The sequence below is a fragment of the Oncorhynchus gorbuscha genome, linkage group LG05, assembly GCF_021184085.1.
Source record: "Oncorhynchus gorbuscha isolate QuinsamMale2020 ecotype Even-year linkage group LG05, OgorEven_v1.0, whole genome shotgun sequence".
Taxonomy (NCBI): domain Eukaryota; kingdom Metazoa; phylum Chordata; class Actinopteri; order Salmoniformes; family Salmonidae; genus Oncorhynchus; species Oncorhynchus gorbuscha.
The window spans coordinates 56,500,219-56,527,336 of NC_060177.1; the positions used below are offsets into that span (position 1 = coordinate 56,500,219).

Sequence of the window (27,118 nt, forward strand, 5' to 3'; positions counted from 1 at the left end):
CCCAACATCCCCTCCCAACTTGATATAGTACCTTCACAAAATCACATGGAGCAAGTGCAAAAAGAAATGTCTGGTATGTAATGACATTTAATTTAAAGTACATTATTTATTTTTATGTAGTTGTGTGGGACAGCCATATGTTCAGTTCATGTCTATGATTTCAGAGTTCAACAAAGCCAACAACTGCTTCATGTGTGCCACTGATAAAGAACCTTCACTGTATATAGACTTTTTCTATTGTGTTATTGAATGTACATTTGTTTATCCCATGTCTAACTGCATTGTTGTTTTTGTCACACTGCTTTGCTTTATCTTGGCCAGATCAGTTTTAAGTGAGAACTTGTTCTCAACTGGCCTGCCTGGTTAAATAAAGGTTAAATAAAAAATTCATTAAAAAAAACGTGGATGTGGCTCAGACTGACTGGGTTAGTAACGTTATTTAACATGTTTCTGACAACAGTGATGGCATGTAAGACAATTTATGATATAACACAATGGATGGCTAATTCGTCGTACTGCGTTGATATTATTTATAACGTGTTACGCTTTGTTTTGTTTTAGATTGAATGTTTTGCATGCCAACGGTGGTTCCACGTGCTGTAACTAGGAATGAAGACAAGAGTTCAACAGAGTAAAGAACACAAACTGGAAGTGCAGTCTTTGTTGTTGAAAATGTATGCTATACCCCATACACACTGAAGAGGCTCTGACATGTACAATCAACCAGGGATAGAGTTAACACTGAAATGTTTTGTACTTATGGTGTGAAGTAGTGTCTCTTGACATGTTGGAGAAGATTAAAGATCTACATTTTGTTTAATTTGTCAATATAACATTTTTATTCATTGATTTTCTGGCCACCATTACTGTGGTTACATGTTCAGTATATATATGTATTGCCCAGCAAACCCACTGCAGCCTACCTCAATAGCTCACTCTCCATTCCTGCTTTGGACAATGACTCTCGTACTTTGCCATTTTCCTTTATGGTTGATATTAACGATGAAAGGAGATATTATCTGTCTCTCTCTTAATGTGTACCGCTGTTAAATAGATATTCTATATAAATTCTGAAAAATTCATGTAAAATCAAGTGAGATGAAAATGGACAAACTAAAGGGTGTACAATGCTGCTCATCGTGAATTTTAACATTTCAATAGCTCCTTGATCATGTGACCTACTGACTTCAAACAAGGTTCAGAGTGTACACTCAGTGGGCCTACACACCCTTTAGTTTGTCCATTTTCATCTCACTCGATTTTACATTAATTTTTCAGAATTTAAAACTTCAATAGCTCCTTGGTCATGTGACCTACTGGACTCAAACGAACTTCAGAATGTCCACGTGTGAGATAAATTAACCAACCAAAGGGTGTGCAATATAGAAGGGTAGTCAGTGGACAATCTGAACCTTGTTTGAGTCAAGTAGGTCACATGACCAAGGAGCTTTTGAAATTAAAATGTAAACTGTTTACACTCCCTAACTAATTCAACTAGGAATACAAAATCCTGCTCACATTTCCACATTTTTTTTAAAGCTTTGGAAAACGAATTAAAATGTCCAAATCGTGAAAATAAGACCTGCGCAATGTGTGCAATTTTTCCAACATCATGACACTTATTTGGAATCTGTGGCTCAAGTGGTTTGAAAGCTATTGAGGTTTGAAAGCGCAAATATCTGTCGAATATCCAACTTGAAACTTTACCTCAGTCATTTTACACAACTGGAGACTTTGGCAGAATCTGTTTTAATACCGCATAAATGATCGTAATGACAGGCTACTTTGACATTTTGTATTTTAATCATTGCCATCCAGCCAAATAGGTTCCAGAACGAAACAGTCCCAAAACGGTTTTGTGTGTTGCTCTAGGTTCATTGGTGACCTCTTGAAGAAGGAAGGTAACACTCCTGTTCCAGCAGTATCCAGCTCAAATTAAACACAGCTTGACAATTATGATAAATAATGGGATGTGTTTGCTGTGGACCAGAAACTCGAATCTCTGTAAGTCTTTATAGTGGACCCACATTGTGCTATGGTAGGCTGTCAAATGGACATGGTCACTTCTAGCTTGTCACCTGTCACACACAGATGGGTCTAAAGTGCAGTAGATCTGTGCGTTATAGTGAGACGGGGAAAATATCTGGCTTGGAGGAATGTTTGCTTTAACAAAATCATTTTAAAGCTATGCTGTTTGCAGTGTTCAGCCTCTATATTTTCATATAACCCTACACTTTATCCTGGAACCACTATCAATAATGTGTTAAAATCTTTGCCTCCAGGTGTGAAAACTCGAAAAAATTTACAAACAAAAAGAGACACATTTTCACTTAAAATCATGCAGATACTCTGTAGCCTTTTCTGCTAAACTCAGCACTGTAGCATGGAACAGCAGTTGCATAATAATGACCGTTAAGTGCTAATGCCAGAGAAACTGGTGTTTGGAGGATATATTGGCACTTGTGTTGTTAGGCCCGAGACGAAGTCAAGGATGCTGTAAAATCCGGACAAATGCAAAGCTACAGATACAATAGGGGAACAAATAGCTTTGGACCTTACACACGGAGATAAGTCTTGGACCAGTACAACTCCCTTTCCCTCCTGGCGCAGAGATACATAGATCTCTGGCAGACAAAGTCTAAGAGAGCAGCTTCTAGTTTTGTGCCATCATCCATCAAACTCTTCAACCCTTGACATTTTTATTTGTGTTTGTATATAGCCTATGATTGCATCTAATCTATTATACTGCACGTGTTTTATGTTGCTGTGTTGTTATATATCTTGTTAATATCAAGCCGTCACCATAGATGAAGTTCCCTCTCAGGAAATAAAAGTTACTTGAATTGAATAAACCTACATTCATAAACACACACATTTCCCTCGACTTTGAAATAACAAAAACAACAGACAATGATGTTCTTTGGGTTACGACACAAGTATGACAACATAGGATTCACTCTGAACTTCACGATGAGCAGCAATATCATCCATTGAATTTAACTGTATGTAATTACACTAGATGATTGAAAACACACACACAATGTATATAGAGTAATAATCCCTCTCGTTGAATACATTTTCCTCATCACCTCCTGTCCTGTTACAACAGCAGTCAGGTAAACTGGTAGAGGGTTCAGACAGATGGTAACAAGATTGACAACAATCCAGCAACCAAACCCAAATCTATGTTGTTACCACGAATGGGACCACTCTCTTCCCTGCCACGTACACCTCCGCAATGTTCCGATCATCCCCTGAAAGGAGGAAGGGAAAGGGGGAACAAAGAAGGAGAAAAAAAAGAACCTGAACATACTTGAGAGATTTTACAACACCTAGTGATGACCTCAAGAGTTTTGGACCTCTTGGCTGACAGCTGCAAGGACCCAGGTTTGAGTCCCCGTCGTGGCTATCAGTGAATTCGCCACAATACTTTCATGGCACGTAAAGGGCCCATCCACCAAAGTCTGAAAACATGTTGTGTGAGAGAGACAGAAACGAAACTCTTACCCAAATTCAAGAACTTCTCCAGGAGCACCTGAAATCAAATGGAACCAAGATTAATGTTATGTATTGGGAGACAGAATGACTCAACAGGTAACAGGGGTTTCCCATTTTATTCCCCCCATTTTGTTTGCAAAAAGTAATATTATTTTTAAATTTAAAAAAAAATATATATATATATATTTCTTTGGGACACAAGACAGTAGGAACACAGGCAAATCAGCTCAAAGCGATTTTAATTTTGGAAATCTGTTCCAATGTATTCCCACGCATAACAGAGAGATATACAGGTATGTGATCATATACAAATGAAAGCAAGGTGTGAAATTATTATATCCGTTTGGGCTTCTTGTGATCAATTTGCAATCTACAAATGATTTGTTATTATGTTCCAGCCCCCTGACCATCCGCTCAAGAAAGAATTGGCCCATAGTTGAATCTAGTTGATGATCCCTGCTTTATGTATTGGGAGACTGGTTCCTACCTTAGGCCCCTCTCCGTGGTTGATGAGATCAATGGGTCCTCCTGCTATGGCCGTGTTCACCCGCAGAGCATCAAAGTCTTTCCCTACCTGAAAGTTTCCTGTATGCTCATCCAGGGACAGGGCTACAAACCAAACAATCAACCCAGAGCTCAGAATATCAATCAATTATTCATCAATCAAGGACTCAATAAACAAATACACAGATGTACAGTTGGGTTCATTAAACGGCTTTTGACTGTAGTGCAGGTCAAATACATGTGCTGCAAAATGGATATACCTGTACAGTCAGTGGATTATATTTCAGAAATGTCACCTATGTATTTCATTGCCGTTTAGGTGATTGCATATAAACTTATTGGCTTGGCATCACCCTGTGAGAACGTTTGTGCTGTGAGCAATGTATCGATGCTGCAGCACAGGCGTTTTGAAAAGTAACATCTGAGCGCATGAATCTGTATCAATTCATAAATCATCATGTATCAATTCATAAAATCATCATGTATCAATTCATAAATCATCATGTATCAATTCATAAATCATCATGTATCAATTCATAAAATCATCATGTATCAAATCATTCATACTGATTGATGTATTGATGTAATAATAGTGGTGACGATGACCCTCCCACCCCTCCGGCCAGGTCTCCCACCTTGGCTGCCTCCCAGTGTGGCCAGTCTGAAGACCTCCTCGAAGGTGAGCGTTTGGTACTGGGGGTCCTGGATGGTCAAGGCTTTAGAGGTATCCATCGTTCTCCGCACCGCATCCAGCATAGAGGGAGAGTAGCCTCCTGCCACATCTGCAAGGCCGGAAACACAGACACACGCACAAGTGCAGACACAAACAAATGTGTTAATGCGTTAAACACAGAGCCAATTGCAACAACAAAAAAGCACTGGTTTTCTAAAAACTATACTAACGGGAAATAACATGCACCTGTGTGATAAAATAAACCAGCAGATCAGCTTATCTCATGTTGTTATGGTGTCAAGCCAGTTTGATACCGGACAGGGAACCTAGAAGAAAGTTGCCTCTATTGCCAGCCTCAATGAAAAAACAGGATCATCCCAAATCGTAATGAATGTAAAATAAATATTCTAAGAAATAATATTGTCAGTGCCATTTGAAATAACTTCATTCAACTTTAATTTGATCAAAAATATATAGATTATTATATAACTCAACCACGATTTAGTTATACATTTAAAATATGGACAACTCAGGGATAGTACATTTGTTTTTTTCATGGGCTAAAAACGATACAGAACACAGTGCGCTCTGGTAAAAGGAAGATGATCTGCTTTGTAGTGTGTTGTCATGGACTCACCTGTGCCCAGCCCCAGCTTTACTTTGTGGTTCAGAACCCTGCGGGCATCTAGCATACCACTGCACAACCTGAAGAGGGAAATGAGTGAGAGAGAGGGGAAAATGAGAGAGAGGGAAATGAGAGAGAGAGAGAAATATGGAGGAGAGAGAGAGAAATAGAGAGAGGAGAGAGAGAACATGGGCAGGTTCTATCTTGAGTGCTGATATGATATCTAGTATCACTGCTGTGTTTTAAAAGAATAGGGTATGATATAAAAATAAGAATCGGGATTTATTTCTAAATCCTAAGACATGGTCTTTCCTTTCACATCTTCCATCAATGACCCTTGGGAAAACACAGGCGTAGTCAAGGACGTGAACTGTAGGGTAATGAGAAACACTTACGAGATGTTGGAATTGGGACAGTGAGCGACGGACGCCCCTTTCTCTCTGAACAGCTTCAGCTCTTCATCGGTTAGGTGACAACCGTGAGCCATCACAGTCTGTGAACCATCACCATCATCATACTTACTACCATTACCACCACTATCATTATAATCATACTTACTACCATTACCACCGCTATCATTTTAATCATCATCATACTTACTATCATTACCACCACTATCATTATAATAATCATCAGCATACTTACTACCATTACAACCACTATCATGACAATCATCATCATACTTACTACCATTACAACCACTATCATGATAATAATCATCATACTTACTACCATTACCACCGCTATCATGATTAATCATCATCATACTTACTACCATTACCACCACTATCATTATAATCATACTTACTACCATTACCACCGCTATCATTATAATCATCATCATACTTACTATCATTACCACCACTATCATTATAATAATCATCAGCATACTTACTACCATTACAACCACTATCATGACAATCATCATCATACTTACTACCATTACAACCACTATCATGATAATAATCATCATACTTACTACCATTACCACCGCTATCATGATTAATCATCATCATACTTACTACCATTACCACTGCTATCATGATAATCATCATCATACTTACTACCATTACCACCGCTATCATGATAATCATCATCATACTTACTACCATTACCACCGCTATCATTATAATCATCATCATCATACTTACTACCATTACCACCGCTATCATGATAATCATCATCATCATACTTACTACCATTACCACTGCTATCATGATAATCATCATCATACTTACTACCATTACCACTGCTATCATGATAATCATCATCATACTTACTACCATTACCACCGCTATCATGATAATCATCATCATCATACTTACTACCATTACCACCGCTATCATTATAATCATCATCATCATACTTACTACCATTACCACCGCTATCATTATAATCATCATCATACTTACTACCATTACCACCGCTATCATTATAATCATCACCATCATCATACTTACTACCATTACCACCGCTATCATTATAATCATCATACTTACTACCATTACAACCGCTATCATGATAATCATCATCATACTTACTACCATTACCACCGCTATCATGATAATCATCATCATACTTACTACCATTACCACCGCTATCATTATAATCATCATCATCATACTTACTACCATTACCACCGCTATCATTATAATCATCATCATACTTACTACCATTACCACCGCAATCATTATAATCATCATCATACTTACTACCATTACCACCGCTATCATGATAATCATCAGCATACTTACTACCATTACTACCACTATCATCATAAATCAGCAATATGATTTTCATTATCCATAGAATGTCCTTGTACTGTGTGTGTTGGGCTAACCTTGTCAGTGAGAAGGTTGTGTTTGTGGTAGACGTCTGTGTAGGAGTCATAGTCTGGGAACAGTTCCTTCACCAGCTTCACCTCCTCCTTCGTCTCACTGATGTGACTCTGGGGATCACAGAGACAGTCAATGTATTTTTAAATCTTCAGGTGATTATCAATGTGTATAAATTCAAGAGAGAGAGAGAGAATGGAAGGGAGATAAATACAGATAAATAAATGATTATCCTCAAAGGACATTCCCATAGGATCCCCTTGACTTGGTTACTGTGGCTACAGGCTGGCAAAGCTCACCTGGATGTGCAGGTGGTTATTCTTGGCGATCTCTCCCAGGTGACCCAGCAGGGCAGCAGAGCAAGACAGGGCGAAGCGGGGTCACCACTGGCATTACAAGAGGGTACTGCCCCAAACAAGACAGAAAGACACCTAGTGAGCAATATCCTAAAAGCTCCTTTCACAGATTCTGATCACAAATGTTTTTTTGAGGGGGGGTACAATCCCTACATTGCCACTGACTTGTACATGTACCCTTAGAACCCCCCCTGTGCTAGCAGGGCTGAGGAGTCTTACCTTCTTCTTCAACATCTCACTAATGAACCTAGAGCAACACAAGACAATAATCACATTTGTATTTTTTCCTTCAAAATAATTTTGAAAACAAATTTCTATCAGGTAGGTCCCTCTCCGATTCATTCCATTTCCTTCTGTTTGGTTCCTAATCAATACTCCTCAGATGTGTGTTGGGCAAGATGTGACTGTAAGGAAGGACTGAATCCTGTTTTTCAGACTGCAGCAACTGGCTCAGAGACAATGATTTCCTCACTAATTTCTCCTTTCAGATTTGCTGAGGATGCATTTGATGAGTTTTGTTTTCTGAGGGCCATACTTGTTCTGTATGTTGAAATATGACAAATGTTGTGAGAGATATTGTGAGGCTAGAGCAGAAGTTCTAAAACTTGGGACTGGATATGAAAATAGGGTGGCGCGAGAATATCCAAAATCCCGAGGGGGGAAAAAAATATATGCCTTTGTGTCTCAAAATCATCATAATGTGGTTAACCTTAAAAATAAAAATGATTCCAATCTAAATGATCAAATTCAAACACAAAGCACCCGTAGATCATGGGAAAAGGCTGCACTTGACCGTTGCATTTGAAATCATTCCCATGGTGAAAGGCTAGGCCCGCTATGAAACCACACACCAATGCAGATACTTTGATATTATCGGCCGCAATTGATATGGTGAAAAATATGTGTGGGGAGGCAGAGACACAGAAACTCACATCAATACCCTTGTCAGATAACACTTTTAAACTAAGAATGTAAACTATTTCTAGTAATCAAGAGGAAACTGACTAAATTACTCAAAAACGCCCCAACTTATGCTCTCCAAGTGGACGTTAGCTGTGAGGGCCGAGATGCCCATGTTCGCTATACATGTTGGGGGATTCTATTCACGAGGACATATTTTGCATTTAAGACAACTGGGCACCCTGAAAAATGATCACCGACTGCGAAAAATTGTTTTGAACGGTCACCCAACTCGAAATTCCAACTCGGGAACTCGGGCCTCTTTCTAAAGCTACGACTTACTGACCTAGTATTTTCAGAGTTCCCGGTCTTGAAAGCACCATAAAACTCATGGGACCCTTCGCCAGCTCATGTCTGTGTGAAGCTGGATTCAGTGCGCTCATCTGCATTAAAACCCTGACTTTGAGAAGCTCCGACGTGACATGCATCAAGCCCACCCATCCAACTAGTGGTGATGTGACAAGATACATTATGTCAGACTCATTTGCAATTGACTGTCAAAGCCCCACATTAAAAGCATGCGATGTGGAGCTGAGAAGACAATCAGAAATACTGTTAGAATGTCTTTCAATTGACTGCCATAGCCCCAAATAAAAATGAAACAGTCACCGTTAGTTAATGGCATAATTTTTTCCACATGGTTGGGGTCCAGATATCAAAATGGGGCGGGACAAAAAGATATGGGATATGCTCTAATCATTTAAATCTTTATTATGTATACAGCCTTGACCCCTCTTCTGTCTATTACCTACCTGTTGGTTTCGTCATGGGACTTGTCTAGCGTCTCTCTGTAATGTGGGACAAAGTTGTTTATATCCATACACACCTTGCCCACAAGGGCACGCTGTCCAAAATCATCTGGAATGACAAGAAAGATTGGAAAAGGTCACCAAACTGGTGAAATCACCCATCAGGGGAGCTGCATTTGGTGTGATTAGAGTAGCACTCTGTCGAGACCGTATCAGACTGGAGTCAAAAGGACATTTGTAACGTTGCTCATCAGCATCCTGGAATAACCTTAATAAACTAAAGCTAACATTAAATCTCATAAACCAAAAGGGGGAGCTGTTGGTTGTGGTGAAACAATTCTGGTGTCCTACAAACTCTGGACGGTTTAGGAGGAGTAATGCAACCACCAAAGGACAAACATTCCATGCATGCAGTAAGTAGATGTGAAAGTGACAGATTCCTCTACATACAAAACCCTATGTTCATGTCTTGTTCTGAGCTGGTGTTTGTGAAAATAATTTTCATTACAGTGGGAAACCATAAGGATGGAATGGAGCAAATTAAGATGTTCATGTACAGCCAATCCCTGTACCTGAAACTCAATACTTTCATTACCTGCTATCCCTGCCCTCATTTAACCTCACACTGAAGTGTTTTATCATTTTATTTTCAGGACAACAAGTAGAACACAAAAATAAAACACTTACATTCATAAGTTTTATTGACAAATGTCAATAAGTAAAAAGGTATGGCAAGCAATAACCTCGTGTTTTTATTGCAGAAATTGTTTCCTGGGTGGGAAATTATTATACAACTAGTCAGTGACAACTGCGTGGAGTTTGGACTTTGTGACAGCAACTATGCGATCTTATTACAGTATTATAGACACAAACCCCCGGGGCAGAAATTGAACTTGGCAAAATAAACTTGAACATCCACAGGATAATTCTGAAGTGGATCTGAGAGATATAGCAAAGCTTAGGAAAACATCAGGGACGATCCCAATGCAATAATTGTGTATGATTTTCTATGTAGAAGAACCCTTACCTTCCAACGACTCTTGTGCGGAGTGAGTGTCAGAGCAAAACAGTCTCAGCTTTTCATAGTGGGGTCATAATGCTTTTTGTAGCTCAAACCGCTTGGACGTCACAGACGGGTTTTGTGAGAAGAACAGCTTTCGGGATCCGCCCCGATCAGCCTTGGTCTCACAAACACCGTTCTAGTTCAGCCCCCATCAACACACAGGTTAATCGTCGGGCAGATGCAGAAGACAGAGGAACCCAACGCAAAAAAAAAAAAAATGTTTAAGAGAATTCGGAACAGATCAACAGACCCATGAAGCCACAGGAGTTCAAGGCCAACTGCGATACTGCAGGCGTTGCTTGCAGAAAACAAGATCCCCATTATAGTGAATGGGAAAATGGCCATTTTTGTGGTCAATCTTCATGTAAATAAAATACAAATTCGAAGACAATCATGGTACCAATAACTGCTACACCATATGCAAGTCCTTCAAACGATAATGTTGTAAAAATCATAGAAGTTAGAAGGACAATTTAGTTGCTAATGGCAGCCTGCAGTACCCCGGCCAGCCTTCAATTTGAGTTACTCATTGAGGAGGCAGCACTGGAGCTAGCCTGCAACACCACTTCCTGAATTAGCTCAAACTGCGCATGTTATGTATCCATGAGATGCTATCTTAACCGACTTCATTTGGCTTCAATGTGCTATTGAGTCTTCACATAGAAATGAATGGTGTCACGTGATCGACGGCTTTGTCCATTCCTATACCGTCATTGGTATAGAAGCACAAAAATATTTCCGATTACAGCCTGGGACTCAAAGCGTTAACAAAACATTTACACACTAGACTCCCCCCACAATGACGTTTGCACTGTGAAATAACAAATGTAACATGGTCAACATAACCCAACTACATAGCGAGAGACTGGGTGCCGGAGGCTGGCCTAGCAGTCAACACAGCTGTCTCCAGACCACTTGTATTGTGTCCCCCGGCAGCGAGGTTATAATCCCCACACTACCACATTTAATACAGTCTATCCCCTGGTGTCAGTCTCCCTACTTTCCTGTCTAAATAAATATAACACATTTGAAAGAGTGGAGTCCCAATCCCCCTTAAAAAAAAAGAGACTGATTGATAAGTTGTTGCATAACAACTTACGCAGTGGAGGCGTGTGTGTGTGTGTATTCCAGGTAGTTGTACATTGTGACTGAGGTTAATGTTTACAGCCAGTCAAATAATGTCCGTGCTCTTTTATCACAGAGCATGTTCTTCCCTTCCTCTGTCATTAGTACTTATGTAATAAACAAGAGTTAAACAGGCGAGAAGAACACTGGGAACAGGTCAAAGTACAATGTTTCAATGTTAAGCCATCGTGCAAGTGAGCGGTAGAGTGTGTGCAGGTTTGTGTCTGTTTTCTCACTTGCGATTTGGCCCAGCAGGAGAGAAGCGTCGGTGTGTATGGTGGCAAAGTAACAAGCCGTAGTGGTACCGTTTCTCAGGGTTCTTTTCTGAAATAGACAAGAGATGGTTTTAGTATTCAGGCCCGATTGTTCATAAACACCACTCCATCAGTGCAAATATCACCTGCCCTAGCCTGCTATGTGTTACAATGTATCCAGATTTCATCAGATTTTCTATGCTACTGTCACTGTGAGCTTTCCTTACAGTAGCCAAGGAAGCAACTTAAATACTTCACATTTGTATTGTTTTTGCTACACTGCAGGTCATTTAAAATAAGCTAAAGCTTCACATACGTAAACGCTCTCTTTAACCTTTATTAAAATGGCCATAGCAGCCTGCTATTGGCCCTCCTTTGGCATCCCTATCCCTGCCCTGCAGTGAATTCCGAAAAAGCAGTGAAAATAGACACAAAGGGAAATTAAAGACGGCAACCAAAGTTGCTGCTCCCGAGTGTCCATTATCATTGCAATATTAACCTCTGCAACACAAGGCTTTAAATAAGTATAACAGACGATTTAGAATAGAAAATAAGGATAAGAATGGTCTATAATCCTCTATGCAAGTGGGACGGATTGATTCAGGTGCGCAACGGCATATATTTTAAAACATTGTGTGTTTCTTATTAGACAAGTCCAGGTCTGTTTCTTCCATTTGGTGCCTGATGAACACGACCCTGATTACTTCTATAGGCTGAGGTTTGTTAGTTTGGCTCAGACCGCTCACCACGACATGGGTGTAGACGTTGCGGGCGAACTCCAAGTCTTTGTAGCAGGCCTCCACTGGGAAGGTGTACGTGTTGAGCCACTGTAGCAGGGGCAGGTCCAGGGCTGTGCCTGCATAGCTGTACTGAGACGCGTGGATGTGGGTGTCCACCATCCCTGGCATGAAGAACTCACTACAGACAACAAAATGGACTTCAGTCACAAATAGATTAGGAATTAGGAATCAGTGTTACTCTCATAAGATGAACTCTTCACTCACTACTGTCCAAGCTGTGTAACAGCCAAGGCCTCAAACCCCCACTTCTGTGACAGACTGTCGACTTCCTGCCCACTCCCAATGAAGGCAATCTGTCAACATGAGAAGCAACCAAAAACAAGGTGCTGATTAGCGCAAGAGAGAGACAATCAGAGCCTGACTCAACAAGGTGTTAATTCATTTAAATATAATTTATCCATGCATTGATAATTGATCTACTGTAAAACATTAAGGCATAGTCAGATGACACAGACACCCTCAACAAACAGTACATTTGGAAAGTATTCAGACCTATCCACATTGTTACGTTACAGCCTTATTCTAAAATGGATTAAATAAAAACATTTCCTCATCAATCTACACACAATGACAAAGCTAAAACAGGTTTGTGAGAAAAAAAAATGAAACAACTTATTGTACAGAAAGAAGTATTCAGACTCTTTGCTATGATCAAATGTATTTATAAAGCCCTTTTCACATCAGTCGATGTCACAAAGTGCTATACAGAAACCCAGCCTGAAACCCCAAACAGCAAGCAATGCAAAACCACAGTGGTGTGGAAAACCTCCATAGAAAGGACAGAACCTAGGAAGAAACCTAGAGAGGAACCAGGCTCTGAGGGGTGGCCAGTCCTCTTCTAGCTGTGCCGGGTTGAGATTATAACAGTACATGGCCAAGATGTTCAAACGTTCATAGATGACCAGCAGGGTCAAAATATAATAATCACAGTGTTTGAGAGGGTGCAACAGGTGTGCAGGTCTATCATTCAGAGACAGCAGGTGCGGTAGAGAAAGAGAGTCGAAAACAGCAGGTCCGGGATAAGGTAGCATGTCTGGGGAACAGGTCAGGTTTCCTTAGCCGTAGGCAGAACAGATGAAATGGGAGCAGCAGCATGACCAGGTGTACTGGGGACAGCAACTAGTCATCAGGCCAGGTAGTCCTGAGGCATGGTCCTAGGGCTCAGGTCCTCCGAGAGAAATTCACACAGGACAAGGCAGGAGAAATACTCCAGATATAACATACTGACCCTAGCCATAAACTATTGCAGCATAATTACTGGAGGCTAAGACAGGAGGAGTCGGGACACACTGTGGCCCCGTCTGACGATACCACCAGACATGGCCAACCAGGCAGGATATAACCCCACCCATTTTGCCAAAGCACAGTCTCCACACCACTAGAGGGTTATCTTCAAACCACCAACTTACTGCTCTGAGACAGGGCCGTGTATAGCCCACGAAGATCTCCCCCACGGCATGAACCCCGCCAGGAAGATCATGTCAGTGACTCAACCCACTCAAGTGACGCACCCCTCCTAGAGACGGCATGGAAGAGCACCAGTAAGCCAGTGACTCATCCCCCATAATAAGATTTGAGACAGAGAATCCCAGTGGAGAGAGGGGAACCGCCAGGCAGACAGGAAGGGCGGTTTGTCGCTCCAGTGCCTTTCCGTTCACCTTCACACTCCTGGGCCAGACTACACTCAAACATAGGACCAACTGAAGAGATAAGTCTTTCAGTAAAGACTTAAAAGGTCGAGACCGAGTCTGTGTTCCTCACATGGATAGGCAGACCATTCCATACAAATGGAGTCTTGTGACCGTAGCGTACGTGTAGGTACGTACGGCAGGACCAAATTGGAACGATAGGTAGGAGCAAGCCCATGTAATGCTTTGTAGGTTAGCAGTAAAACCTTGAAATCAGCCCTCGCCTTAACAGGAAGCCAGTTTAGAGAGGCTAGCCCTGGAGTAATATGATCCATTTTTTAAAAGTTTTTTGGTTCTAGTCAAGATTCTAGCAGCCGTACACAGCACAAACTGAAGTTATTTAATACTTTATTTTGGTATGTGTCATGTAGATGGAAAAAAGCTGTCCTTGAAACAGTCTTGATATGTCCATCAAAAGAGAGATCAGGGTCCAGAGTAAGGTCTAGGTCCTTCGCAGTTTTATTTGCGAAGACTGTACAACCACCAAGACTAATTATTAGATCCAATAGAAGATCTGTGTATTTCATGGGACCTAGAACTAGCATCTCTGTTTTGTCCGAGTTTAAACATAAACATTTGGCGCCATCCACTTCCAGGGAAGGGAACTGCGACTCGAAATTGAAAAAAGAAACCATGAGGTCGAAGGAATTTTCCGTAAAGCTCCAAGACAGGATTGTATCGAGGCAAAGATCTAGAAAAGGGTACTAAGAAACGTTTGCAGCATTGAAGGTCCCCAAGAACAGTGGCCTCAATTATTCTTAATGGAAGTTTGGAACCACCACGACTCTTCCTAGAGCTGGCTGCCCAGACAAATTGAGCAGTCGGAAAAGAAGGGCCTTGGTCAGGGAGGTGACTAAGAACCCGATGGTCACACTGACAGAGCTCCAGAGCTCCTCTGTGAAGATAAGAGAACCTTCCAGAAGTACAACCATCTCTGCAGCCTTCCACCAAATCAGGCCTTTATGGTAGGGTGGCCAGACAAAAGCCACCCCTCAGGAAAAAGGCACATGACAGCCCGCTTTGAGTTTGCCAAAAGGCACCTAAAGGACTCTGACCATGAGAAACAAGATTCTCTGGTCTGATGAAAGCAAGATTTAACTTTTTGGCAAGAATGCCAAGCATCACATCTGGAGGAAACTTGGCACCATCCCTACGGTAAAGCATGGTGGTGGCAACAACATGCTGTGGGGATGTTTTTCAGCAGCAGGGACTGGGAGACTAGTCAAGATCAAGGGAAAGATGAACAGAGCAAAATACAGCAAGATCCTTGATGAAAACCTGTTCCAGAGCACTCAAGACCTCAGACTGGCGTGAAGGGTCACTTCCCAAGAGGACAACAACCCTAAGCACACAGCCAAAACAACACAGGAGTGACTTTGGGACAAGTCTCTGAATGTCCTTGAGTGGCCCAGCCAGATCCCGGACTTGAACCCGATCGAACATCTCTGGAGAGACCTTAAAATAGCTGTGCAGAGACGCTCCCCATCCAACCTAACAGAGCTTGAGAGGCTCTGCAGAGAAGAATGGGAGAAACTTGTGCCAAGCCTGTAGTGTCATACCCAAGATGACCGAAGGCTGTAATTGCTGCCAAAGTTGCTGCCAAAGTTGAGTAAAGGGTCTGAATACTTATGTAAACGTGATATTTCAGGTGTTTTATTTTATACATTTGCAAAAATGTATAAAAACCTGTTTTTGCTTTGTCATTATGGGGTATTGTGTATAAATTGATCACGGAGAAAAAGCTATTGAATTAACTTTTAGAATAAGGCTGTAATGTAACAAAATGTGGAAAAAGTCAAGGGGTCTGAATACTTTCCTAATGCACTGTACACACACACACACACACACACACACACACACACACACACACACACACACACACACACACACACACACACACACACACACACACACACACACACACACACACACACACACACACACACACACACACACACACACACACACACACACACACACACACACAACACAACCAATTACCAAATGAAATCTCATAATTAGGATCTGGATGGCATGAGTCCGTTTGGGAAACCTTTGTAATAAAATACATGTGATAAAAACATCACATGCATGACAAAGCAATGTAAAATCGCAAGAAACGATTTCCATGAAACTATTATTACAAAGTCCAGACCACATTTCACAACTTTTGTGACAGCTGTCACAGGCCCTTTGTAGCCTCTACTGGAGTTACACACTGTACAATTATAATGATTGCAGGAAACAGGTTTATCTTCTTTTGAAGAATTAGGTGTGTAGGTGTGTAGGTCAATGGTATCCATACAAAAATGCTGAATCCAATTCTGGCTTGGGGCATTTTTGTGTGCCAAAGTTAGCTAACTATTATAGTGTTTTGAAAAGATTTACCTAGCCTATGCAGGTTTGTAAAATGTATAGAAATTGGGGCAGCAAATAAATAAAATACAACCATTTTAAAAATATATAAAAGAGATGGAAAACATAGGCCTATAAAACAATGCGAGTTCCACTTAGGCCTACGCATATGACACTTTGGCAATGTAAAATAGCCTAACCATAAATTAAAGTCTTTACATACATTTTGCTAGGATTATTTCTAAATTAATTAACATAATGTATGCTGTTCATAGATATTGAAATACACTTTCACGGTTTAATTCTGACAGACCTTCCCCTCTGTGTCCACTCCCAGAAGCCTATCCTCCAGAATTTCCACGGCTGTGTGATCGGTGGAGTGCACAAACGTCCCCCTGTAGACGTGCGCAATGTCCACAGTGGATTTGTTGGAGCTAGTCATATCTAGAATGTTACAACAGCACGGTTTGATGCTGAAAATGAATCTTGTCACATTTTTATCCTCGGCAAGGATAGTGGGCGGTTAATCAGTGCGCACCAAGAAGAGACTCCACCTGCCGACAGTGCGACTAGCCACAAGCGAAGCGTGCGCCCGCATGGGACAGCCATAGCAGGAATTTTATTAGCCTAGTGTTGTAAAAATAGGTTTTGAAGCATTGCTCAGCAATGAAGCATTGTTCACTTTCATACCGTATGATAGTTTTCACTACTTAGACACAGGCAGAACTAGTTTTATACATGGGGTGGCAAAGACTACTTCAGGGGGTCCAGAGACCATGACAGAAAATGAATGTAACCCTAACCTGGCATCTAAGCAGCATGAATGAATCATATGATTGCTGATTAGATGTAGAAGTGCTGATTCACTTAACCCGGAGTTCTTCAATGTGGCAGATAGTGTGACCACACAAAAAGGGTTACTTCACTAGAATACTTCAACATACGATGAATAGTCAGTGTCTCTACCTCAGAACTGCAGCTCAATTTCTTTCCTTCACACACACACACACACACACACACACACACACACACACACACACACACACACACACACACACACACACACACACACACACACACACACACACACACACACACACACACACACACACACACACACACACACACACACACACACACACACACACAACCAATTACCAAATGAAATCTCATAATTAGGATCTGGATGGCATGAGTCCGTTTGGGAAACCTTTGTAATAAAATACATGTGATAAAAACATCACATGCATGACAAAAGCAATGTAAAATCGCAAGAAACGATTTCCATGAAACTATTATTACAAAGTCCAGACCACATTTCACAACTTTTGTGACAGCTGTCACAGGCCCTTTGTAGCCTCTACTGGAGTTACACACTGTACAATTATAATGATTGCAGGAAACAGGTTTATCTTCTTTTGAAGAATTAGGTGTGTAGGTGTGTAGGTCAATGGTATCCATACAAAAATGCTGAATCCAATTCTGGCTTGGGGCATTTTTGTGTGCCAAAGTTAGCTATTATAGTGTTTTGAAAAGATTTACCTAGCCTATGCAGGTTTGTAAAATGTATAGAAATTGGGGCAGCAAATAAATAAAATACAACCATTTTAAAAATATATAAAAGAGATGGAAAACATAGGCCTATAAAACAATGCGAGTTCCACTTAGGCCTACGCATATGACACTTTGGCAATGTAAAATAGCCTAACCATAAATTAAAGTCTTTACATACATTTTGCTAGGATTATTTCTAAATTAATTAACATAATGTATGCTGTTCATAGATATTGAAATACACTTTCACGGTTTAATTCTGACAGACCTTCCCCTCTGTGTCCACTCCCAGAAGCCTATCCTCCAGAATTTCCACGGCTGTGTGATCGGTGGAGTGCACAAACGTCCCCCTGTAGACGTGCGCAATGTCCACAGTGGATTTGTTGGAGCTAGTCATATCTAGAATGTTACAACAGCACGGTTTGATGCTGAAAATGAATCTTGTCACATTTTTATCCTCGGCAAGGATAGTGGGCGGTTAATCAGTGCGCACCAAGAAGAGACTCCACCTGCCGACAGTGCGACTAGCCACAAGCGAAGCGTGCGCCCGCATGGGACAGCCATAGCAGGAATTTTATTAGCCTAGTGTTGTAAAAATAGGTTTTGAAGCATTGCTCAGCAATGAAGCATTGTTCACTTTCATACCGTATGATAGTTTTCACTACTTAGACACAGGCAGAACTAGTTTTATACATGGGGTGGCAAAGACTACTTCAGGGGTCCAGAGACCATGACAGAAAATGAATGTAACCCTAACCTGGCATCTAAGCAGCATGAATGAATCATATGATTGCTGATTAGATGTAGAAGTGCTGATTCACTTAACCCGGAGTTCTTCAATGTGGCAGATAGTGTGACCACACAAAAAGGGTTACTTCACTAGAATACTTCAACATACGATGAATAGTCAGTGTCTCTACCTCAGAACTGCAGCTCAATTTCTTTCCTTCACACACACACACACACACACACACACACACACACACACACACACACACACACACACACACACACACACACACACACACACACACACACACACACACACACACACACACACACACACACACACACACACACACACACACACACACACAACACACAACCAATTACCAAATGAAATCTCATAATTAGGATCTGGATGGCATGAGTCCGTTTGGGAAACCTTTGTAATAAAATACATGTGATAAAAACATCACATGCATGACAAAGCAATGTAAAATCGCAAGAAACGATTTCCATGAAACTATTATTACAAAGTCCAGACCACATTTCACAACTTTTGTGACAGCTGTCACAGGCCCTTTGTAGCCTCTACTGGAGTTACACACTGTACAATTATAATGATTGCAGGAAACAGGTTTATCTTCTTTTGAAGAATTAGGTGTGTAGGTGTGTAGGTCAATGGTATCCATACAAAAATGCTGAATCCAATTCTGGCTTGGGGCATTTTTGTGTGCCAAAGTTAGCTATTATAGTGTTTTGAAAAGATTTACCTAGCCTATGCAGGTTTGTAAAATGTATAGAAATTGGGGCAGCAAATAAATAAAATACAACCATTTTAAAAATATATAAAAGAGATGGAAAACATAGGCCTATAAAACAATGCGAGTTCCACTTAGGCCTACGCATATGACACTTTGGCAATGTAAAATAGCCTAACCATAAATTAAAGTCTTTACATACATTTTGCTAGGATTATTTCTAAATTAATTAACATAATGTATGCTGTTCATAGATATTGAAATACACTTTCACGGTTTAATTCTGACAGACCTTCCCCTCTGTGTCCACTCCCAGAAGCCTATCCTCCAGAATTTCCACGGCTGTGTGATCGGTGGAGTGCACAAACGTCCCCCTGTAGACGTGCGCAATGTCCACAGTGGATTTGTTGGAGCTAGTCATATCTAGAATGTTACAACAGCACGGTTTGATGCTGAAAATGAATCTTGTCACATTTTTATCCTCGGCAAGGATAGTGGGCGGTTAATCAGTGCGCACCAAGAAGAGACTCCACCTGCCGACAGTGCGACTAGCCACAAGCGAAGCGTGCGCCCGCATGGGACAGCCATAGCAGGAATTTTATTAGCCTAGTGTTGTAAAAATAGGTTTTGAAGCATTGCTCAGCAATGAAGCATTGTTCACTTTCATACCGTATGATAGTTTTCACTACTTAGACACAGGCAGAACTAGTTTTATACATGGGGTGGCAAAGACTACTTCAGGGGTCCAGAGACCATGACAGAAAATGAATGTAACCCTAACCTGGCATCTAAGCAGCATGAATGAATCATATGATTGCTGATTAGATGTAGAAGTGCTGATTCACTTAACCCGGAGTTCTTCAATGTGGCAGATAGTGTGACCACACAAAAAGGGTTACTTCACTAGAATACTTCAACATACGATGAATAGTCAGTGTCTCTACCTCAGAACTGCAGCTCAATTTCTTTCCTTCACACACACACACACACACACACACACACACACACACACACACACACACACACACACACACACACACACACACACACACACACACACACACACACACACACACACACACACACACACACACACACACACACACACACACTTGGGTCATTGTTTTCATGAATATATAATCTGGGTCTATAAGTGTTTAATAATATCCTAAATATTATTTTCAAAAATAAAGCTCAAGCACCAAGGAGGTAAGATTTGACATACCAGGTATCAAGTGGAAATGGACTTGAACAATAAAAAATAATTACAAACTTACAGTATCATATTTATGCTTATATATATATTTATGCTTATATATATATATAATGTTAACTAACAGCACAGAAAAGTTTGGGAATTGGCCTAATCAAGACCAAATTAAATCTGTGTGTCATGATACCCTTTGGATGTATCATTTTAGAATGTCAGTGTACTAGCTAGTACACAGTGCAGGTGTTAATCATGACCAGAGGGACCGCCTAAGTGACAAATTATCCTAGGTAAATTTAAAACCGCATAATCATGCAGTTCTGGTGAGAACTGGCAAAATGTTTCACAAACTCATCCATGTTGAGGGAGCGTGCCCTCCTTGACTCAACACTGATAATTCAGAGGTGACTTAACCTGCCATCAACCGTTGTTGTCCTAAGGTGGGTTTTAATCAGTTTTAAAGCTGAGAAGCTTCTCTCGCAAGCACTGCTGACTGGTGTAACAGAAATCTTACAAAGTAGAAATAGCTCATGGAGACCTCTTTATAAGGTTCTAGAAACACAACAAAGTCAAGGAGAGTAGATGGTCTGTTCCTTCCACTTTTCTCTCTCCTATCAAGAATCCGCTTGGTTTGATGAACCTCATGTCTGAGGTCCTCTAAATCGGACTCAAAAGGTCTGAGCAAAGGCAAACAGAAGCTCCTCATTCAAGGATGTTGTAGTCTTTGGGTTGAGAGACTGGACCCCTTGCATTATCTCACAATTCTTTTTGAAAAACACCTCTGCAGCTCAGCTGTGAGACTGTCATACACCTGATAAAGGATAGCTATTTGGAAGCTCTCACCATCACTTTGGTCACTATTTCTCTGTCCTGCAGTGCTCATCATCAATGAGTCATGAAATCTTAAGCTTGTTTAAGGCTGTCTTTTAAAAACTGTACACTTATTTTGCAGCACTCTGCAATCTCTTTCCATAGTTCTCCAAAGTAACCCTCACTTCTGTAGTCCTGTAATGTGTCTGTAAGGGCACCTACTAGATCCACAGCCCTTGCAAGGTCAAGAGATCTTGTCAGAAATAATTTAGCATCAACTAGCACTTTGCATAAGGTAGCCAAAAGCCGTATAAAATGTAAATCTGAGAAAGATCAATGGAGGCAAGGGGCCTTCTATCATAACTATTTTAAAGTATGATATCCTGTAGCACTCTTAGAACTGCTAGAAGCCTGTCCCTCAGATTACGACATGCCATGTATCTGCATGCCCACCGTCCATCCGTAAGTCTCTGTAGTGCTCTGGACTGCTGCTGTGGATACAGCTCTTTCTGAACTGCAAGCCACTTGAGATGAATGTACGAGCCAGATACAAAGTTCTAAAGCTTCTGAGCAAAAAAGTTAAATGCCTCAGGTACTGATTTTACAGCATCAACAAGAACCAAATTCAAACAATGTGCATTAGAGTGCACATAAAATGCAAATCTGACACTGTTTTTAATCCGTGCACACACACAACAGAATGCTTTCCGCTCATAAGATTATTTCTGTAGTCCAGACCATGTTTTCAAGGCAATCAATTATCATTTTTGTGAGACCTGCTGCATCTAAGCTTTCAGCTGACTGAAAGTGTTAAAAGCTTTTGTGGATGGCCCCGTAGTAATAGTACCTTACAAATAAAGACATTTGTTATTGTTTTGTTAAAATCTGCAATTACACTACAAACTTCTCTTTTACTTCTCTTATTATTTCACTTTGTACCACCTCAGCTAAGCCCTCAATAACTTTGTTCTGGATTTGGTGGCTTGTGTATTTAGCATTGCCACATGCATTCATCCTTTTCTCTATGAGAGGGTCATGCTTTGCTATTTCTTCTAAGATTGTCAAAAAAATGGCCCTTGTTGTGAGAGTCAGCAGACTCTCGATGACCTCTCTGCGGTATACTGAGTGACAGTTAATAGAAGCACATCTGAAATTGTTTCAATGTAAGTACAGTTTTCCTCCACTTTCTTTTTCCGGTCCTCATTTATGACATCTAACATTGATGAGTTGCTGTCAATAGCCATTTTATGCTGATTCCAAGCATACATAGCATTGATATGATGCTCTGCCTGTGAATGGAGCTTAAACCCAGAATCTTTAAACAGCGCCTTTGTCCTGTTACAAAAACCTGAATGTGATGTGAAAGCAGATTCAGGTGCATTGGGCAGAGAAAAATGCATACAGGTGAAACAATAAGTTGAATCTTGACTTACAGAATATTCAAGCCATGAATTGTCCTTTATACCAGGAGCTGTTGAAAGCTCTTTTCCTAGTACCATGCCGAGTTCTGGGAAATTATTTCAAACACGGCTGTACAGGACCCTCTTCTCTGGATCTTGAAATGTCTGAAAAACACATTAAATAATGTGTCATATCTCTATGGAAATGTATAATTAAGGGATCCACAAGATTAGATACTAACAGCTGCTAACCAAAATGTGTAGTTTAAGGTATAGGCCTGGCCTACCATTGGGTCCTTTTAGAACAGCATATCTGGTGCTTGATGGGAGGGGCTCGATGACATCTCCTGGCAGCTCTGGCTCACTGTCTTGCTCAGAGCCAGAGGTCTCTGTGTCATCCCTTGATACATCTATTACATTAAAATAACAAGAACCATTAGTGTATAATCACAATAAAAATGCCACAGCCACCAAAACAAGAACACACATGAATCAACAACCAACATTTTAAAGTGAGGCTTAAATCTGACAAAAATCACCTATTACACACAAGCTGAAGCTACACTTAAATTTTGAACTGGGCCTGTGACTGACTGCCTGGTAGATGCTCTGACCTGCTGGCGGTTGATTGGGTCCTTGTGAAGTCTGACCACACGGACTCTGATTAGCCTCAGGTAGGGAGGGGGCTGCTCTGGGGTGATGCAAGGGCTGGGGCCTGTTTGCACCTGATCTGCCTGTTTGTGCTTCTGTAAAAACGAAGTCTGATATCTCTCCCTTTCTTTTCATGTTTAATTGGTCCTATGCAAAAATAAGACCTTCTATGGTTACATTTAAGCATCCTATTACCCACATTGTAGTCCAACCTCAATCTTAATTACAAATCTCCATTATCATAACTGTATCTTAAACTCAACTACATGGCTAGCCCTACTCTGCATTAAGGAATTTAGCAAGCTATAATTTCTTACACCTTTACGATAGCAAACAGGCTATATGCAAATTGTGGTCATCTTTTGAGTAACGTTAACAGATTGATAATAATAATTGTTCGTTTTGAGTTCAAGTACGAAAATCTAACAGTTAATGGATTTCAAATTTGCTGAATGTTAACTTGCTGAACACTGACAACTGTAGCCTACTAGTTACCCCCACATTAGCATACTGTAATTTACGACACTGCACTGTATATGTGTGTATTACTAGTACAGGTGTAAACATAACGTTAGGATACACTGGGAACCGATATCTCTAATCGGATTAGCTGTCTGTTAACAGAGCCAACGGTCTAACGTTGAGTCACTTTTATAAAAGTTGTTCAGGAAACCTAAACCCGATGCTAAACCTTAAAACTTACTTTAAATATGATGCTTTCGAAAAGAGCTCGTGGAGCTGTGGAAATATTATCTTCTTCTTTTGTATATCGCAACCAACGTTAATTTTCTATTTTACTCATCCTCGATTTGAATTATGTGCCGCCAAATGTCAAAATAAATGCTTCTTTCAACAAGAGGTGAAATGAGATGTCAATCAGCATCAAATGGCCAATAGCGAATTACATTTTTGGGTGACCAATCAGATGTCAGGGGTGTCCAGTGCCACCTCGGACAGCCCTCTGGCTCCGCCTCTGGACACAGGCGGTAGTGCTGACAACATTGCAAGTACAGTACAGCATCTCGATAGTTTCTGTACCAAGCAGTGACTGGTGAGACACGGTCCTTTTTTTTTTAACAAGCTCATGTTTAAAACAAATACAATATGCGGAAAAACAACTGGCGATACAACTCACCACTATGACCGAGTCTCTGTTCTAGCTATTTTGTTTGCCTCCCTGTTGTGCTGCGTTTACACAGGCAGCCTAATTCTGATCTTTTCCCCCCACTAATTGGATTTTTGACCAATCACATCAGATCTTTTCACATCTCTTTTTCAGAGCTACTCTTATTGCTTTTTTCCCACCAATTGGCCTTTTGACCAATTTGAATTGGCTGCCTGTGTAGAAGCAGCAATAGCTGTATCATCTTCACTGCCAATACTGTGAACTTCTTGTTCTCTGTTTGTTCCTGCTTTATACTTTAGAAAACCCAAACTAAGGATTTAGAAGTTATATTGCAAATTAGTGCCCATCAAATGCATTATGCTGAATCAATACCTACCATAAGTGTTCATTGCTATTCCAGGGCTCCAGACTAACATTTTCCGGGGGAGTCACTGGTGCCACTAACTTTTACAGTTGGTACCAGCCCCATGATTTGGTTGGACCCAAATCACAAATAATCTTAAAGTAATTCATAGTGCTTTACTAAGACGTATAATAGACTATGGAGTTATCCAATAAATACGTTGTCTCATTTAACACGTCCAAGCAGGAATGCATGATTACCTAATCCAGTGATTGTCATGAATTTCTGGTTGACAATTAGACTATAGTTGCTATATTTCGCAGTCAAAATAGGACACCAGAATTTCACGTTTTTTTATTTGTTCAAGAGATATTAATTGAATAAGCCTACATCTTTATGTGCACTAACAGTGTTGTAGTACTCGAGACCACGGTGTCTCTCGGTCTTGGATACATTTGTACTCCGTCTTGATTTAGCCTCGGACAGTGAGAATTCATACCGTCTTCCCGAGACCAGCCAGGTAAAACAAAATACTAAATGATCAGTTTCCATCCAGTCAGCGCACAAAACCGCTTCGCCAGGCCAAATATATACACTGCTTTCTTGAAACAATATCCTAAGTCTTTATATCTATTATATACATGTTTGCGCAATGGTGAACCTTTCGGCATTCCTTCCGTGTGGGACAGGTTCGTGATTCTGAAAGGACAGCAACCGTAATACCAGCGCACTCATGTAGAGTAGGCAGGTATACTATGTATACCCTCGTTTGTTTTTCAGTGGGTATTACATATAGTCACTTATTAATCCCTACTGGTGCGTATCACGCTAGTGTAGTGGAGGTATACGACTTATTAATTGTGTAATACAATAGAGAAATCATGCACAACAGCCTACACGATCGCAAAATTCGTGAAATATATTCACATGCACGCCACACAGCCTAGTTTCAACAGAATACCATCTGCAGGCAGCAAGAGTGTGCAGCGCTCAACTGGTTTTGGCGTGGAGCAGCTCACAGAAGAATCACATTGGTAACCGGTAGGTTAGGAAATACATTTCACCGTATGATATCTACCATGCTATGCTAAATCAAATTAACAAACTGTAGGCAAACCAAACCAGGGGAGTTCTGAACAGATTAAAAAATAAAAGTATTGCATGCATTTAATCGCATTTGCGTAGTGGCATAGAGCAGTACAGTTTTTTTTTTTTAAGTGTGTAGCCTAGGGTCCAGGAAAAAATTGCCCTTTTGAAAAAGCATTTCATTGCAATTCTAAATCATTTCACATGACTGGAGACTTTGGCAGAATCGTTAAATATACCTCACAAAAGATCAATAATTTTAAAAACGTTGATTTAAATAGGCAAGTCAGTTAAGAACAAACTCTTATTTACCATGACGGCCTTGTCTTGTATCCATCAATGGCCTAGGCGCTGTGGAGACAAAGTATTGTAGGCTACAATATGTGGAGGAAATTATAGTAATAAAAATGCTTTCAAATTTCACTGACTCACCCAATGATGAGCAGCTTGCTGGTGATGGCCAATGCACTAGTGCCAAAAGCCTCTCTCAATCTTTTGTAAAACATCATTTGGAAGTTGATCAAATATGTTGGTCTTTTGTTTTCAGCAGGACCCATTTCCTTTCCAGACTGTATTTGAAATATTCCATAAGGAAATAAATGATGAAGTGCACAGCTGGAGAGATGAGAGTTGCAGACTCATGTTTATCAGGATAGAGAGATCATAGAAAGTTAATCTCATTGTAGTTATGAGAGAGATACTTGCACGCTTCTCACACAGCCACGGCCAGGAAATGGTCTCAAAGATAAGTTACAATGTTGCGCAAACCATAAACCGGGCCTGCCCAACCAGAATCAACTCTTAGAATAGAGGAGCCGGGCTGAGAATCTACTTTTTCCAGTTTTTTTTTGTGAGGGAAGGAGAATGAACTAAGAGGCAACTCTAATTAACTTTGTTTTTATTATAATTTTGACATTGCAAAAAGCGGCATTTCTTTTTCATGCCAGGAGAGGTAAACCATACAAAACA

At 40.6% G+C, this 27,118-nt stretch overlaps 1 pseudogene; it reads right to left on the minus strand.

Annotated features, from left to right (window-relative positions):
* Positions 1–81: 81 nt before the first annotated feature.
* On the minus strand, positions 82–17,009 carry LOC124036105 (annotated as a pseudogene).
* Positions 17,010–27,118: the final 10,109 nt, after the last annotated feature.